Source organism: Phalangium opilio, unplaced genomic scaffold (assembly GCF_054372755.1).
Source record: "Phalangium opilio isolate 3A_F unplaced genomic scaffold, DU_Popi_V2 ptg000045l_1, whole genome shotgun sequence".
NCBI classification, from domain to species: domain Eukaryota; kingdom Metazoa; phylum Arthropoda; class Arachnida; order Opiliones; family Phalangiidae; genus Phalangium; species Phalangium opilio.
In genome coordinates, this window is record NW_028324168.1 from 7266647 (window position 1) to 7285909 (window position 19263).

Genomic DNA, 19263 nt, shown 5'->3' on the forward strand with positions numbered 1-19263 from the left:
GTTATGTTTGACTGGAACGTTTTGGCGGTTAATTCAAATGTGGGTTTAGATAGAGCTAACATAGTGTTAAATGAGCGTTATGCGTTTGATCATTTTAGCATTGCTAAAGGTAATTCGAAGGGATAATCACTAAAATGCGTAATCACTATAACTAAACTTTCTCTTTCAAAAGTTTCTGGGCATAAGTCCTTGTTAGAAATTTATAAGATGCGATAAGTGTGCATCGGCATAAGTCTATGTTGTAAACTCATCGAGGGGATTATCACTAAAAACTATCTGTTCTTCGATTCGCCGGAATATTAGAATTACAGCATAAGTAAATTTATACGGTTATAATTTAATCACTGTTTAGAGTAGGGAATCGAGGGGCTATTCACTCTGATTTTATGCACGGTAAATCATTTAAGCATTGAAAAAGATAGCGCTATTCACTCATTAGGGTAACGTATAGAGGGGTTATCTACTCATTAGGGTAGGGTATAGAGGGGCTATTCACTCGTACGATATGGCTACTATTACGAGCCCTTGGGCCGTCTTGTTTTCTTTCTTTTTCTTTTTTTTTTCTTTTTTTAAGCGCCATACTACCACCTCTACCACCACCAGCACCGCGCGGCGTTTCAGTTGCCGCCTAATTGCAGCCGGGCGCGAGCGAGCTAGCTCCGAAACGCGACGTGCCTTAGAGCGCCAAAACAAAAAGGAAACCCCTCCGAAAATAACTCTCCCGTCGTCGTTTATCCCCTAACTCCAAACTATACTTTTTTTTATTTTCCAAATTTTGTTTTTTTTTTTTTTTTTCGTTGGAGAAAGTTTCCCCTCCAGTTTTTTATGCTCCTTTTTTATTATTTCAGCGCTCTTATATATATATATATATTTTCACCGAAAAACCTTTCGACCAAACGTTCTTCGTTCTTCGGGTTTGTTCATATTACAGAGAACGATATTTTTTACCTTTTTTTGTGTGGTTAAAAATAGATTAATGCGAAATTTTCCCCATAATTTTGTGATGTTATTGTTGAAATGTCACTTTTAATTTTTTATTTTTGTCTTTTGATAACTTTGGGTTAATACACACTTTTGAAGCGAGATTTCCCCCGTAATTTTCTGATCTTATTATTGAAATATCACTTTTAAATTTTTTTCTTTTGATAACTTTGGGTTAATACACACTTCTGAAGCGCGCGCGGTTTATTCATCCGCTAGAATTTTTTTTACAATCAATCATGAGATGGGTGCGTCCGTTCGTGGATGGGGATACAGTTTTCGGCGCTTTTTTCATATTTTTTTTTTATCTTAGAGTGAAGAGCCTGCCTTTCTTTCTTTTGGGGGGGGGGGTTCTCCTTTACATAATTAGTTATATTGGCCCTATAAGGCGATTTTTGATTGCCGCAGCAGAGCCAGCAGCCTCGTGATGTCCGATTCTTTCGTTTAGATAACGTTGTAATTACGATAAAGGTTATTATTAGTAGTATAGAAAATTCCCGTGATGAACTGGCGATGGTGACGACGCTTTAACGAGTTCGACATACACCTCTTTTGTTATGAAATGGGGTCCGAAAGATTACTAAGGTTTGTTTGAGTTATAAAGATTACTAAATTACTTGTGACAAAACGTAGCTAGATTACTAAATTCCCTGTTAAAATCGCGAATCAGTTCTTCCATACAAAGTGAAGGAGCTGGATATAGATAGTGATTCTCTGTGTAACCTCTATAATTTCCAGCCTAATTATTATACTCCCAAAGACCTTTAGACTCGGAAACTCTCTCTCTCCGTTTCGAAGAACTTATTCAACCTCAATATCAAAAACGCCTTTTCGTTTTAAATCTTTTTCTTCTTATACTCGGTCCGGAGACCTTGTCTGGAGTCGCTAGTTCGCGAATTGGAATGATAAAATAGCGTTCGACAAAAAGGGGAATAAAAATAAAGAAAAAACAATTTTTCCCAGCTGTAGGGCGCTCCTAAGAGGAAAACCCTCAGAGAAAAGAGAGAGTGAGAGAGACTGGCTGTTTGCGAGAGAACCAACTATTCCCGATTCCCGAAACCAAACTGAACCGATATAAAATTGCGCGCTCTGAGAGAAATTACCACGCCACGAACTTCGGGTCTTTTTAAACGGAGGGGAACGATTATAAAGGTTGTTTTCCTCTCTCTCTCTCTCTCTCTCTCTCGGCTTTTCTAAAAGATAGAACTCGTTTAAAATCCCCCGATCTACCTCGTTAAAAAGCGAGAAAATGTACACGCATGAGCGATGACGCGGGGCCTGCATAATCCGCGACCACCGCTTTTCTCGCAATTTTATAAATTATCGCCTGACGCTGTTTTTTCTTTTCTTTTTTTTCTTAAACCGCTGGTTTATTTATTTATTTATTTATTTATTTTTTAATTTCACCTAAAACATTATAATATGTTATAAATAATCAAACTTTGCTTTTTTTTGCGTGTGCAACACGTGTTTATTAAGTTTTTATTATTTTTTTCGCACCGAATTTAGTTGAGAAATTTACCTTCATTTCTAGACAATTAAATTTATTTATAGAAATCAGCTGTTCTTATTTTTACATAATTTTATTCAAAAAATTGGTCGGAGAAAACCAGAAGATTTTTTTTAAAAAAATTACTTTTTGCCCCTGTTGGGTAGCTTCTCCCTGAACACCGATGTGAGGCGGGTGGAACACTTCTACAGGCGCTCATTGAAAATAGCTGTACTTTTTAAATTAAAAATTCATGTTTCCTGCCTTCAATATAAGGCAAAACACGTATTAATTTCAAGTTTTAAACATCTTACTCATGTGCATGCCTAAAGGCGCGTTTTCAATCAAGATTTTTTTGAACAAAAATTAAGCTTTTGCTTCAAAAGTGGCAGCGGAAAGTCGAAGCAAAAAATCTTGGTGTTTTCAAACAAGCTTCAAATTCAGCTTTTCGTCTTTTCAGGCTTTAAACCTTCAAGAAGCAGATATCTAAATGAGTTTGATATTTGCTTCTCATTTTTTTCTTTAAGCTTTTGTCGCTCAAACAGTTTTGGCGCGTTTTGCTAGGGTTTAGGACTTTTTTTTGAAAAGAAAATGACGTCTACACACATGAAAACACGCCCACTTGTAATTTTTTATTCATTTGAAGCTTGTTTGAAAACGATACGAGTTTCAGCTTTTCCGTTTTAATTTTTTTGAAGATTTTTTATCTTCGAAAGCCCGTCAAAAGTTCTCAAAAAAGCCACAGCGAAAAGCATGGAAAAAGTTGATTGAAAACGGGCCTTAAGATTGTATAATGCAGCCTAAGCTAGCTGGTAGGTTCCGATTACGGGAAGCGATTAGCTCTCGTTGTGTTTAATTCTCTCACGCCTTTGGGTTCCTATAATCGTTTGTAGTTAGTATATCGCGACCGAACTTAGCTAAACGAAGCCTCCGATGCAAATCATACCGCGAGGCGTGAAGAGTATGCGAAATGCATACGTTTTAGAAGGGATAAGACGTGGTGGTGGTAAAATGCTGCTTGGTGGACTGGTTCGTGGTCATTGCCAGTTAACCCCGAACGGGCCACATGCACAGCCAAAATGCGTTTGGCGTTTTAGAAATGGGTCAAGCGTTAATCGATAGTCTAGCGTGTACACGTGCCACGAGCGACTCATGGGCAGCGTTGGCTCTATACTATGGTAACCAACAGAGCCAAGGATCTCCGAGAGAGAGAGAACAGCTAGGGGACCCCCGACCAAGTCCATGCAGCAGTTCGCTTCGTTAGGTTTCGTTTCAACGTCTATTGAAACTCGGATGTTGATAAATGCGAAGTAAAACTATTTCCAGACAATGTAATTTAAATTATTCTTGACCTACAAGTGGTGAAGTCACTCACTATTCAGGCGTTGTTATAGGGAGCTAAAAGCTGGCTAGGGGGAAGAGATAGTCTGACGTCACGCAGCATCCCCCCCCCCTCTGGTTGGCATTTTTGCGCGTAGAATACTGTTTCCAACCGTTAGGGGATGAAACTCCAGTAAGATATAGAAGGGTGTGACGTTTCAGAGCTCCCTATAGAGAGCTTTCAGATGGGATAGTAGTACGTCACACCCTCCCAAGTCTTACCGCTGTTCTGGTAGTCATATTGGGTGGTCTCAGCTTCATCCCTTCTTTAAACCCACCAATATGGCAGCGTAAATTACGTCACGAGACTCGGCTCCTCCTCCAACTGAAAGCTCTCTATAGCGAAAAAAGGTTCAAAACAGTCTCTAGCGCAATCTGCTAAGTATATACGATTTTATTTTAAAATATGGCAAACATGGTCCGGTGTCTATCTCCTTTTAGTTATGGACTTCAAAACACGGTGGCATAAAAGCGTGGCAAGCCCTTTCGCCTTTCCTATTTCGAAAAGAAATAAAAAATAAATGAAAAAGAATTCAGCGGACTATTAGACGATCCCTTTTTTCGCGGAATATATAGGAAAAAGAAGGAAGAAAAAAAAAAAGTGGGAAAGAAAGATCTTTTAAACGTAAACTTCCTCCCCTCCTCTCCTTCTTCACCTCCCTTCCACTAGGAAGCCGACAGTCCAGTTTTTTTTTCGTCTTTTTCTCTTTTTTTGGCACGCGAAATTCTACGTGCACGCACTGCGCTCTTCTCTCTCTTTCGGTGGCCCGTGCGTCGAGGGAATACTAGGGGTCGTTCCACGGCATGCATTAAAACCGCGCGTGGGGGAGGGTTGAAAGCGCGGGAGAAAAGTTCCGACCCCCCCTCTTCCCCTGCCTGCATGCATGCGCGCCTCGAGAACCCCCGTCGTTTCGCGCGACGACCTTTCGCTCCTCAGTTTCAAAATGTTTTAAATCCGGGTTTGTAGCTTTGTTATAGTTAGGATGTCTATGGCTTAGTAAATCACGGTATGTATTCTTCTGATAACAAAAACAAAACACTGCAATTGGATTTCTTACTTTCGCGAAAATTTATTAACTCATGTTTGTAAGGGATTCACGAGAGGTGTTTCTGTGGGTACTGCCCGAGGTACTAGCCTTTCGTTAGTGACTGACATTCCTTGTTGGTTCATGATCGCTCTTTGACAGAACACCTCTCCTAAAAGGGGCCGGTAACCTCATAAGTCACAGTATATGGAAAATATTTTAACCTGGAACAAATTTTCTGTGTCAATTATCAAATTCAAATCCGCGCTCTTATCTCTAGCTGTAAAGTTACTTAAGACGTTTTAGCACCGGCGCCTGTTTAGCGCCTTCTTACACTTCTTCTTCTTCTTCTTCTTCTCGAGAAATGGAAGAGAGGACGATGGAGGGTTGTGCCTACCATCAGGCGGGTTGGAATCTCTCGCCGCTCGCGTAGGAAGAAGTGAAGAGAAGGATAAAAAAATAAGAAGTAGACGGAGAAAGATGGAAGAGGATAGGGTGAGGGTTGGAGGATGGGGAGAAAAGGCATCTCGCCCCGCGTTTTGCGCCATATCACCTCTCTCTCTCTCTCTCTCTCTCCCCCTCATCTCCTCGGTCCATTCCGTGCTTTAGATAAACGAGGACGCGAAAATGTGCGCGAGTTATAAAAGAGACTCGCGAAGGGAGCCGAGTTCAGGAGGAATGGGAGGATATGGAGAAAGATGCCTGGGAGAAGGAGGAAGGGGAGAGGGAAAGAGATCGCCGCCGAGATGATGACTAAAGATGGAGGAGAGAGGAATAAGGAGGGAGGAATGATGGGACGGACGCCCAGCTAGATGGCAACTGAAAGTTCTCAAACCGCACGGAAGAAAAAGGGAACTTTAAGATTCATTTTATAAGAAAGACGGTGGTGGTGCGAAAGAGAAGATGAAGATAAGATCTTGGTAAAAAAAAATTCCGTGAATCTCATCCTCGATTTGTTTCGCTTCCAATTAACAAGAAATTGTTAATACTTTACTTTGTTTGTTACCGTCATTTTAGGAGTAGTTTAAGATCACGGCTATAGGCACCATAATTTAAAAAAATAATTAAAAGATAAAATAGGAGTGTGAGGAAAACAATTTAAAGTTAAATACTTTTATACCCAGCATATATTGGCTTGTATACGATATACAACACGAAGGGTTGATTATTTTAGACTACTTAATAACCTTCTCTCACACCTGGGTGCTCTTTAAACAGACGTTACATCTTAATTATAAATATATGTACCTTCCTGTTACAGCGAGAAATTTATTCATACTATAGAGCAAAAGTTAGCTTGAAAAAAAAAACGTCTATGACTCAATGTCTTTGACCCTTTACGTGGAACCTTCAACCACGTTCGTTGATACGTTAAACGTCTGTACACCTTACGGTTTAAAAAAAAGAGAAATGTAGGAAACTCATTCGTGCGTCTATAGTAGACATCATCTCCCAAGACTTATAGTAAGAGTTATAATGAATTACTCGGAAACTTTGCGGACAGATCTATAGCCTATATGGTTTTGGGTTGGCGTTTAGGCCTTTTCTCTCTCTCTCTCGCCCGTTTTCTCCTCTACTGGAAAATTGGTAGTCGAAGCGTCGCGTCCCTTTAATGATCATACTCGTGCCCAACGATTAATTACTTTCAGTTCTCGCAGCCCATTTCCTCTACTCCCCCTCCCCCCCGGGCCACCGCCTTTTTGAACCAAACTCCTCGGCTCAGTTTTCAACTCAAGGATTTTTTCACCACTTATGAAAAATTTAATCCGTATATAGAGAAATGGGTTATTTGGATTGAAAGTACACGGGTGGTTGAGGTTTATTTGTGGCATTACAAGATATGAAGTTTTAGAATGGTTGAGAGTATGCGGTTGTTACACGTATTGTTTCTGAAATTCTGAGCCAGTATAGCGTCTTGTTTATGAAATTTTCAGCCAATAGAGGGTCTTGTTTATGAAATTCTGAGCCAAGAGCGTCTTGTTTAGGAAATTTTCAGCCAATAGAGAGTCTTGTTTACAAAATTCTTAGCCAATAGAGGGTCTTGTTTATGAAATTCTGAGCCAAGAGGGTCTTGTTTCAGAAATTCTAAGCCATTATAGCGTCTTGATTCTGAAATTCTTAGCCAAGAGAACGTCTTGTTTCGGAAATTTTGAGCCAATTAAAAGTCTTGTTTACGAAATTTTTAGCCAATAGAGGGTCTTGTTTATGAAATTTTCAGCCAATAGAGGATCTTGTTTATGAAATTTTCAGCCAATAGAGGGTCTTGATTCTGAAATTCTTAGCCAAGAGAACGTCTTGTTTCGGAAATTTTGAGCCAATATAGCGTCTTGTTTCTGAAATTCCGATCCAATAGAACGTCTTATTAATTCTGTTGGATGACTAATACCACCTGACGCATTCATCCAATCAGATTTTAAAGCCCTCCATCGCCATCTTTGCAGAGAGGCCTAACGCCTAGGCTCCTGTATTACCTTCTGTAATATTATAATATTTTTTGGAAAGAAGGGTTATTTAAGTTAGCGTTGCCCAACTTGTTTCCGCGTACCGTCCTCGAAGCTTCAAGGCTCCTCTTCTTTCTTTCTCCTCCGAAGTTAGTTTCTTATTAGGCCTATAAGCCGGCGATATATAAAAGAGCGAAACGACGACGAAGCCCGAACCCGTCGTCGTAAAAAACCGGGCCGGGTGGCTCTTGGAGCGGAGGTCTAATGGAAGAAGATGGTAGCTTCGAGGAAAAAGAAGTTTCATCGCCGAGTTCATTTCAAATAGAAAATTCCATTTATCTTAACCTATCTTCGTTAGTTTAGTAAAGGGGCCTGACTTTCTTTCTATTGAAATATACGCCTGAGATGGATATATAGTAAAGGCGGGAAGATTGGTGGGGCGAAATTTACTCAGCGGGGGATATAGGAGCGTTTGTAAGAAACATTCTGGGGGTATAGTTATATAACGGGGCTCCCTCAAGGCGCGCGCGCGTGAGCTAGCGAGCCTTCAACAGATGGAGACGGACATTTGCGAGAAATATTTTGTCCCAAAATCTTTCCTATATATCGTGAAAACTCGACCAAAAATTTGTAGATAGAATTATTGGCAATTTTTTAAATTTTTATAAACTTTAATTATACTCGATTTGGAGAGATTTAAGAGAATTTCACAGGTTGTGATTTAAGAGAATTTCAGTATTTCACAGGTTGTGATTTAAGAGAATTTCACAGGCTGTGATTTAAAAGTATTGAAAATAAATAGTAGTTAAGAAAATGTGACTAAAACTTCACAAACCCTCAACTTGAGCTCAGTGATGCCGGAGCCAAATTAATCAGTTTCTGAATCAAACTGAACTGCGAGCCTTTCTTTCATGGTACTACCCAAAAATGATCTGGAAAAATTTTGAGAACCCCAATACACTCATTGGGTTAAAAAAAATTACTCCCATCTTAATTCAAAATTGAAAAGGGAAATATCCATCCCCTCCGGAGAAGGCTGGTGGCGGTGGGGGGGGCTCGCATTGTAGGAAAGGGGGGGTTGCTCCTCCTGGAGAGGAATGAGCTGGTTGAAGCGGGAATGGAAAGTGAGGATTTTCCGGAGAAAGAAAGAAAGAAAAGAACCCGAAGAGGGATTATTTTTCCTTCGGGCGAACTTACAGAGACGCGCCAATTTCCTTCGCTCCTTCATTTTTAGGGTGGAAAATGGGGAAGCTTATTGAGAGGAGAAGAACCCGGGGAGGGAGGGAGGGAGCCAGGGAGCTAGCCTAGAACAGGGACTTCTTTTTATTTTTTATATCCCCGGCGCTTGTGCATTATAAAAACCGCGAAAGACTAGCGAAACGCGAGCGCGCTAGCTACAGCCTGGGTGATTAGCTCACGTGAGCAGAAAATGAGGAAGAATGGGGTTTGCTGCATGCTATAGTAAAAGGACATACTCGCCGCCACTCGCCCTTGCTTGTTTTGTCTTCAAACTGGATGGGAGGTTGATGGTGGTGGGTTGTCGCCCTTTTTCTCCTATAGTGGAATTAGGCAGTGTGTTGAGACGCCCAAATGCACGCGTTGCCATGAGATACAGGATGGTGATATTTTTTTTTTTTATATATATTATCTATCAAATGCAGCCAGCCGTTTGTGCGTGAAAAGCAACACGCATTCTTAAAAAAATCTGTGGAATTGCATGGGAGGCAATTTGACTACCTTAGCATTTATGGTGTGTTATTGGTTTGGGTAAGGCATACCTAGCCCTAGTTTGGTTCAATAGGGAGCTAACAGTTCTGACCCTGAAACGTCACACCCTTCTATCTCTTACTGGAGTTTCATCCCCCCTAACGGTTGGAAACAGTATTCTACGCGCAAAAATGCCAACCAGAGAGGGGCTGCGTGACGTCAGACTATCTCTTCCCCCTAGCCAGTTGTTAGCTCCTTATGGGAGCTAGCTTCTCAGTTGCTGGTTTTAATCACGATTTGACATGATATGATCTAAATCAGGATGTTTATAAACCGCTCTCCTTTACCGGATCTCTTTGTCCGGTCCCGGTTCTTCAATTGGTAAACCCTTTTAGAAAATATCTATCTTCTACATCCGCTTTATTTATTTATTTTTTTATTTTTTAGTTCAAAACAATACAGGGGCCATTTTCTACACGTTTTATAATACATGCTTCAATTCTTTGCCTCGCAATACACGCCGAACTGCACTTATTCATTTCATTTCAGACAACTTTATATCGTCCCACGCTAGCCACCGCTACAGCAGCATTTTCATTCATTCTCTCTCTCTCCGATATAGTTCGTCGGCACGCTTTTTCATATAATATTTTTTATATATTAGTATTGTTATTAGATAGATTATATTTTGTTCGGCGGCGACGCTAGCCTGTGTAAATAACTCCTTTATCAAGGCTACTTCTCCGTAAAAAGTCGGCCAACCTAAGAGGGGGGGGGGAGTAAAAAATGCTACAAAGCCCTGTTGCCATTTTCCACAACGCCCGCCTCGAATATTTGCTCTGAAAACATATGGGTCTGGAAGGGGAAAGAAAGGGTTGTTGAATTTCAAGGGGATCGAGAAAAATTAATGTATATTTTCATTTAAATAACATAGAACGATAGAAGAGGTTTAAATTTTAATTAAGAGAGATTAAATTAAACTATGAAGTGATAGTAGTGTTGCCAGTCATTTTGCGAGCGCAATTTTTAAGAGAAAATATTAAAAAAAAATTAATCTCTTATTTAAAAGTGATTACCAGGGCCGGATTAAGGGGGGGGGGCTAGGGGGCACTGGCCCCCCGGGCGCAAGACTTGTTGGGGGCGCATTGAGTTAAACTATTCCCCCTTAGCAACATTTGCTGTTCCTTTTTTTCCGACTTAAGGGGGCGCACATTATCTCGGCCCCCGGGTGCAATATTGCTTAATCCGACCCTGATGATTACCATTTATTTTCTCTTTAAAACGATTACTACTGTTCCGCCATGTTTAGAGGAGTCTGCTAGCATTTTCCTCTAAAGATAGTTCTAGAATTTGGGTCTCTCATTGAACTTTATAGATTGGCTTCAATGATAGCACTGATAAGTTCAGGGTTTTTTTCCTATGCAGGGTTAAAAAGGTCTGGAAAATTTTCCATGGCCAAGAGGGAGAGCCTTTTTTTACGACGGTATTTTGTCCCTGGCTGCATGCATGCTCTCTTTTGGTTCTCATTTCTGGCTGGTCCGGGAACGAGCGAGATTGCCGCGTCCTTTTCACGGGGTGTTATTTTTCCTTAGCTGTCGGTTCGGATATATGGCTCCGCAGCTTTACCCGAGCCTTATATACCATTGGGGGCATAAGAGAGAAGTTGGGAGAGTTTGGGAGCCACCCGACCCCGAATCGGGTACGGAATATAAAGTTCCGGGAGCGAGCGAGCGCCGAGCGTTCTCCTTCGAGTCGGAGGAGGTGGTGTGGAATCGGGGGAGAAGTTAGGGCTCTCGAGCTGTGTAGGGATCATCCATAAAGGCTCGTTTGTAAATTTATTATAATTGTAATTGAGATTTTAGAATATTTGACGCTGTTTCGGGCCAGTGTTGCCAGGCAAATGTTGTTGAGTCAAGAGATTGCGGAGAGAAAAGGCTGACAGTACAGTTTCACTCGGTACTTGACTCAACTTTACCGATTTGATTCACACAGAGGGCCTGACAACACTGCACCGAAGTTCTAACTCAAGAACAGGGGGGAGGAATTAAATTTTTAAAATTAATATCTATCATTAACTCACTAAGTTCAAAAAGAAGAAAAGCGTAGATTAGACGAGTTAGATAAGAACTATATTACAACCCGTAGCTTATTTTTTTTTATCATTTCGTTTTTATCATTTACTCTATTAGAGTAATATCTTTCACATATATGGCAACGTCATAACCCTCTATCTCTTACCTTAGTGATATCCCCCCTTCCGAAGGCAAATAGTATTCTCTAATACAAAGTTGCCTTCAACGAAGGGGATACACAGTTCACTCCCCCTCTCTACCGATATTACTCTATATAAAAGATAGGAAAAAAAATTCTTCCTCGGTGGCGGCAACTTGCCAGCTGGTGACCCGCCGTGTCAAACCCGCACCTCGTGCTTCAAAAAATAAAAAAGGAAAGTGTATATTCTTCCATTCCAGCTTCATTTTATTTTTTTACTTTTGTGGACTGACTGGTGAGGAGAGAACCTTCGTTTCTCTCTCTCGTTTTTACCACCGTAATTTTCCGGTTTGTTTTTTTTTCTCTCGCATTTCTATACGACTACCACGTCACAGACATTCCGTTGACGGCTCTTGTTTACGCCCCTATCAATTGCATTCGCCGTTATCCCAAGAAAAACCAAGCTAGAGCGAGCGAAAAATGAAACCCGAAATAAATTAACACGAAGTTATTAGTACCTTCATAATCTTATAAATTCTATACTATATACTATAGGGGGTGGGAAAAGTGGGTGGGTTACCATTATACCGCGCACGTGGATGGAAGGGGAGATTAGAATCGTAGTATATCAAGGTCATTCTTTATTTAAAGCTAGGCGCGTTGTGAAAAGTGCGCGCAGTTGATTTGTGCGGATTTATTTACTTCCAATGAAACGTATTGCGAAAAATATACTTTTTTCTCTGTACTGTTGATGCTTTTTCATACTTTTCTTTCTTTTTGGAGGCGGTGTGTCGAATTCTTACCATTATTTATCTCAACTTTAGTTTTAACTGACTACTTTTATCTATACGCCTGTTTTCATTATACCTTCCTCCGCCGTTTAATCCACTTTACTGAATATTTTCAGTGGGATAATCTGTCTTTCATCGCCTTTTTTCTAAGTTTTCTTTTCCACAAATGGAAACCGAATGAAATAATATTAGACGGTCCCTTACAAGCTTGCCAACTGTTGGCTTCCGCTCTATTCAATTTAGCTCGGTGTCCTCACCGGCGCGTCCTAGACTGGTATGGTATGGCCTGGCGTGACTTGAACCAATGGTCATTTTTATAGGTCAAATGTCGTCAGATATATATAGATCTTACCTTTTAGAAGTTTTCTACTCTTTTTCCAACTCTGTAGCAACCTGCCGTTCCGTTACTGCATGCGCTATTACCGACCTATAATGTATCTTTTTTTTCTTGAATCGTTTATGACCGTCTATATTCTTTTAATAGATAGATATTGGAAAGTAACTATTGACATATTGGCGTATGGATTTGCTGTGTATTTAGAGCTAAGAAAAACAAATTGCAAAGTTCTTTTGCTTTTAGTTAATTCTTTATAGATAGATTTTATATTAATTTTTCCATTTCAATTAATGATTTTAAATTTCAAGTTCAGTTCTAGAATAATTTTGTGCGGTAATTTACTATGAACCGGCCGAGGGGCCACTCACTGATAGAAATAAGTGTACATGCATTGAAGTGATTACGCGTAATTTTTTGAAGTTCTGCCCTTAACAGTGATTAGCCCCTCGTGAACCGCACCATAGCCTAGGCATAAAGCCTAAACCAGATTCAAGAATTGATTATTTAGAAGGGTTTTTAAATAAAGAATAACCTTTAACCTTGAACCTTCTAGAAAGGTCCTAAAATATTGTTAAAACCGTCATCATCACGCACCTCCCTCTATACTCTAAATGGTCCCCTTTTTTCTCGGACAAAAGAGAAGTTACTGGAATCGCCGCACCTGAGAATTTTGTTTTTCAAATATTTCTCCTCTTCTTCCAAAGATTTCAGGTGGGGAAGGGTTCACGCAGGGTTTTTCTGGAAAATACCAATACAAATGAGGTCAAAGCTGTCACTGGTGTCACCAACTATAGTATAAGAGCAAAGATAATTGCGTACCTGTTGAGCTCACCCCCTAATTCCCATTGAAAAACAGCTCGTGTTATGTTATTTTTTTTGCATTTTTTTTGGGCCAATTTTTGTCGAAACTTCACGCTTTTAAATTAAACGTAGTCTTTGTTAGCTTAAGGCAGTGAAAAATTAAGCTCTCTCTCCTTTTCGCGAGAGATGTCAAGAAAGGCTGTAACGTAAATGCTTGAACCAAAATGGATTGAAACCTGCCTTCAATCGACGTGGATTTTTTTGGAGGTAGAGATGGCCCGAAGGACTCAAAGGAGAGGACCTCACACAACCAAGAAAGATGGCAAAATAATATATATATAAAAAAATAAATCCCCAAGACGCTGAAAATTTATTTTTTTCTCTTAGAATTTTCTTAAAGCGAAGATAGTTTTGCTGCTTGGTTGGTTGCTTGCCTCAACGACGTCATGCCCTAAAGCCTGTTTTAAAACCCTTTCAGTTACCATAAAAAAAATAAAAGCAACTATAGGCCTATAGAGAAAGAGAATTTTGGGTTTAAAACACAGTATGGAGATTTGTGAAAAGGGGACACTGAAGACAAGTGGAAAAGCATATAGTTTTGCATTGTTAAATTATGAACGTACCATCATTCACACCCCAATTTTGTTAATTTCTAGTAAACCCCACAATTGCACACTTAAAATTTCCGCACACTACCTATCTCAGAAGACAGTCAGTTGGTTCTTCCTATACCAAGGCCTTGACGATTCTATTCCCAAAAAACCCTTATAACAAGCCTATTTCTTGGGCCAGTATTCTATTAGCACCTTTTTTAGTTGTAGGTCCGATATGAAATCTTTTCAAAATTAATGATAAAAACGTTCTTTCCAAGTTGCTAATATACTATTGGGGATCTTCTGGACTCTTCGGCCTCCCTCGCGACTGAAGGCGCTCATAAGAGATAAGAGAAGAGTAGAGTGAACGACGGCCACCCACTTTTTCCATACCACCCAGCCGATGGACGAACATGGGGAGGGGGAAAAGGGAAAAGTGGGTGGTAGGTTTGGGAAAGGGGAGATTCTCCTATACAGGGGTTGGCGAAAAAGGGGGGTAAAAAGGCGCAAACCTTCCCCCCCATGCACGTGTGCGCCCACATCGATCGTTTCCTATTTCTTCACGCGCGCCTCTTTTCTACTCGCCTACCCTTACCAATCCCGAGTTTATCAAATTCTCCTATGAATATTAATATTGCGAGTTTAACGGTAATATTAGTTATTAAACAGTAAAGACTTTTAAAAAAAAACCATTTTGCCTGCAAATTAATTTAGTCGCTAGAAAATTAAAATATTTATTTCCACGTGCATTTTAGTGGCCTTGAATAAAAGGAGGCTTAGTATTGGCGGGAAATAAATAATCGGCGTGAAAGGATTGAACACGTTCATGGTGCCTTTCGCCTCTCTTCTTCTCAGGCACGTCTCGTTCCGCGTGCGACCCGCCCTACTTCTCGCGCTCTCAAACCCTCTTCCCGCTTTTTTCCTCATCCGAGTCGTTCGTTTTCCCTTTTTTTCTTTTTTTTTTCCTTTTTCTGTTTTTTTCTTTTTTTATTATTTTTTTTTTTCTGTGCTCCGGCTTTTCCGTCGCTTCGCGTAGTCGACGTAGATTACTCCGGTTTTGGAGGGATCGTTCCTAAAGTTTTCATTACATTTTTTTTCAAGGAGATTGAAGACGCTGCATGTTTAAAATAAGTTTTAGGATCATTTGAATATTTTTAATAGTTTTTGTTATTGGCCCAGGGAAGATAGTCAGTGAAGTATAGTTAATTTTTCTGCTAAGGTCATAATGGCGTCAACGAGGGTCAGATTGAAATTGGAATTGCCTTCTACAAGCTGGAAAAATTGCGTCGCATGCAATGGTCCACCTCACTTCCTTGTAGTATGTGACTTTTCATGATCAGTAAAAGTCGTAAGATCGATGTGGTGGTTTCTTTTAGTGACGTCATAACGTGACGTTAGTCTAGCCATTGCTTTTGCTATCAATTTAGAACGGTTTCGCCGTACCGTAGTTTATAATACCGTCGTCACAGTTAAATAGTTCTAGTTATTTTCTGAGACGCTGCGAAGTTGGTGGAAAAGTACGTTATTATTATTATTATTATTTTATCTTGGATTGAACTTACTTTTTAATGAGAAAACACACACCGTCTGGGAGGAAATAGCCTTCTTGTGACTTCTTGATTATTTTATCTCGAATCCGGGCTTATGACCGCTCGCTCATTGTCTTTAAAGGGATAATGAAGTTATTGAAATAAGTGGAAAATATTGGAGATTGAACACGCGATACGGGGACAAATTGCCAGTCATTTGTATGTTTTGGCCTATTTTTCTTAAGCCTTTCTTCATCCTCCCTTGAATGTATGTAGTATAGATATCATAGAAAATTTATGAAGGGTTCTCTGGTTTTTCGGGAAATTTCAAACCCGTGTTTTAATATTTAGACCCCTATTTCTATCGTGGCTGCATGAAAAGAGCCATAAAGGTTGCCCGCTTCAACTTCCTCCGTTGGATGAGACAGACCAACCAAACAACCTCCAAGCTCATTTTTATACAGGTATATATATATATATTTTTTTTTGGTATCCCGCTCTTTTTCTCTCCCATGTACAGGCAGGGCGCGCTCAAGTCGATTTTCGGTTTGGCTCCGCACGCGCCGCAGGTGGAATAAAGGTAAATACTCGTCTCGCGTCTCGGCCTCTCGCGCGAGCTGAGTTTCCTGTGGTTACCCCCCCCCCCCTATTTCCCCCTCCCTCCCCGTCTTTCCTTTATATCATTCCCAGCGCGCATTTTTTTTCACTTTGGCGCATTTTTAGCTTCCCGCCCTTTTCAGGACGCACGTGCATAAAGGCGTTAAAAATATGGTATGGCGAAAAAGACCAAAAAACCTGGAGAAAATATTTTTTTTTTTTTTTTTTCGAAATTTCTTGGCAAACCGCCTTGAAAAATACCAACCAAATAGTTCCTTTGAGCCGTTTTCATATTTTCTTAGCTTCAGGTGTTTATTTTTTGGGTGGAAATCGTGTGTTGTGTTTTTTCTTCCTTTTTTTCTTGCTAACTTTAAAAATTAGGTGTTTTCGTCTTTTTACACCGAATGTGGGGTTACGTTCAGGGTTAAGAATTGTGAGTGTAATTCTTAGTTCAATTCAGATCATTTAGTTCCATACCTGCAGATCGAGATGCTTTCACAAACTATATGCGTTCTTTTACCGAAATACATAGATTTTTCCGACTTGAAAAATTATTTCAATAGCCCTAAAAATAATTATTTTAAAGATCTATTATTGCATTGTTTCAACCGTTATCTGTAACAGACTGAAAAGCTTGTAATTCTAAGATCCTATATGGGTTCTTTTACCGAAATACTATAGATTAAAGATCAAAAATGAACAATAATTAATAATAATAAAAAATAATTATTTTAAAGGTCTATTATTACACTGTTTAACTTTAAATAATTAAGCATGCCCATGAAAGTTCGAACTAACTTTTTTTCTTACAAATCAATCGAATATATATATTCTTATATAGAATATAAATTAAGCCATAGATATATTATATAAGCATATCGAGCACGCACCGTTTGTGACCTAGATACGTACGTAAGGACGGACGGAACTCGCTCCGAAGAACTTTTCTTCTTTATCTTTCTTCTTCTTCTTCCTTTTCTTTTGACGAAATTGCCAGCCAAGAGATAACATTAGTAGTGTGGGAGTCGAAGGGTGCGCGTGGCTGTCTCGACTTATTAGGCGTAACCTCCTAAATGGTGTTTTCCCCGCACCAAGCTGATGTAAGACCCGATCGAAGCCTTGGTTGGCTTTTACGGGCTTCACTATATAGTCGATAGGTGTAGGTCGCCGGCTCTCCTCCTTACTCCTTAGTCCCTTAGTCTTTCTTATACAGCTCGCTAACCTATTCCCGCTCTTTCAATCTTTAAACGAAATAAACAAGTTCTAAAGTAGCTATAGTCCAAAACCGTGAGATTCATTTTAAAATTTAAAAAAAAAGGTTTCATGCATGGTATTTGCAAAATTATATTTCAAAATCTATTTTCGAAAACGAGACGTCCTTCTTAATTTATTAAAACACGTGGAATTGTGTCACTCACGTCACGAAGGCTATTTTTTTTGCCTAGAATTGCGTATATTTTATTAAGTACTACTGGAAAATACCGGAAAGATATTTTAAACTTAAAGATATTTTAAACTTAAAAATTATATTTTCTACAAAAATCCTTATAAAATTCAAAGAAATATTTACTGTATCTGATCTTGGATTTATTTCCCTTGAAATAATAAATAATTTGAGGAAGTTCTTGGTCAAGGGAAAGTTGATTAGTGAAGGTCAAGATTTTCCCTCGAAAATCCTTGAAATTGAAACTTTTTAACATTATTCTTATATTCATCTTTTAAATATATATTTATCTAACAAATCATTGACGAAGATTTTAAAAAAAAAAAACATTAAAAGGCCTATAGTAGAAGGGAAGTCAAAATTAGGAAGTCCTTGTATATCGAATGATTGGTCATTTCCGTTATTTTCACTTCCTTATAATCTCGGATATAGAAGAAAAATGAATGCATACATAATCATAAATTATTATTTTGAAAAAACCTTGAAAATGCGTCGATCGCGCCAGACAATATAATTCTAAATCAATAAGGTCTTTGCGACGCGGGAGCTAGAACACATCCATCAATATAGCGATAAACGACTATACGAATCGCTGGCGCACGCTATACTCGACATGTTGGGGCAAAAACATCTAGGGATAGTGACAAAGGGGCTATTCACTTCGCGGAAACTTACGATACAGCAATACCGCAGAGATTCCCGATAAATTTTAGAACTCCCAATTCGTGGAATCTATAGCTTTACCGCTAAGAGAGACTTCACAAGAATTTTACAGTGAATTCCCTATAGACCATTTCTGTAATTACATATTGAGAAACCAAGGCCAGATGGAGCCAGAGTTCACTACACGCCCTGCCTCTAGCGGTACTTCTTGCTACACCCCTGTAAAGTTTTCTTCACACATGTCAATAATTGAATGGTCTATAGTGAATAGATAATGCGCCAAGAAGTTTTGATACCCTTTTGTGACTCGTGCAATTCAACTGCTATTTACAATTACAGTTCGGTTCAGTAATTATCATTCAGTTCAAACCTTCATTAGATACTGGCAACACTGTATTTACAACAGACGGTTCTGTTCGGTTCAGTAATTATCATTCAGTTCTAAACTTCATTAGATGCTCTAATAAAAAATTACTGGCAACACTGAAGCGGTTAAGAAACGGGGGAGGAAATTTTCTAGCCCCCATTTAGGCCGCAATCCGAGGAAGCAACGAAAGTCGAAATAGAATCGGATTCGGTTTAGAAATAAAAGAGCTAGGCGGCGGGATCTGTGGTGTAGAAGAATAGGAGAAAATAAAGGGGAATGAGAAGAACAGACTCTATAACCACAGGCTCCCTGGTTATTGCATGCATGCACTCTTTCGTTCTGGCGCTTTCAAAATAGGGTGTATGGGGTAGGAACTAGTCACCCCAAGGGTATAAACCCCACTAGTTTCTGTCTGGTTTTGGTGGTGTCTTTCGCGCTTAAAAGGGGTATATATAAGTCCGCAATTCCCTATGGGAGTGAATTGGAATTGAAACGTCTACTCTACGGATTTGGTTAAGACTAAAGTAGAATTAAACTTCTTAAACTCGATCTCACTTTATATATAAATAGTTTTTTTTTTAATATGGGCCATCTGTAATCTTATATTGGAAGGTTTTATTGTGACGTCACTTTTGTCTTAATGACTAGCCACGTGTATGAGCTGTCTCAAAAGCCTTAGATTGACGTCACCCATGCTATTTGCCTATAGAACCAAAGTGGTACCAAACATGGCCGCCCCACTGCCCATGACGTTTTACCTTGGAACTGACGTCACAACTGAGATAACTCAATTTGTGGGCATAAAACAATCTGAACTTTTCTAGAATAGCCTTATGTACAGTACATTCCTTAATTAAATTTGAATTTGAATTTATATTTAAATCTTATTAATATCTGTTTTGTAAAA

General features: G+C 39.4%; 1 protein-coding gene and 2 long non-coding RNA genes across 3 annotated transcripts in view; 1 reads left to right on the forward strand and 2 right to left on the reverse strand.

The window, feature by feature from the left end:
- The window catches only part of LOC149677207 (uncharacterized), a 95466-nt gene that overhangs the window by 53023 nt on the left and 23180 nt on the right, over positions 1-19263 (forward strand). The gene's annotated exons all lie outside the window — the stretch shown is intronic.
- LOC149677209 (uncharacterized) lies at positions 4550-5929 on the reverse strand. Its single transcript, XR_016366593.1, has 2 exons — positions 5168-5929; positions 4550-5099 (listed from the first exon to the last, which is right to left on the reverse strand). It is a non-coding gene; the product is annotated as an uncharacterized LOC149677209 (long non-coding RNA).
- On the reverse strand, positions 6744-7760 carry LOC149677210 (uncharacterized). Its single transcript, XR_016366662.1, has 2 exons — positions 7421-7760; positions 6744-7349 (listed from the first exon to the last, which is right to left on the reverse strand). It is a non-coding gene; the product is annotated as an uncharacterized LOC149677210 (long non-coding RNA).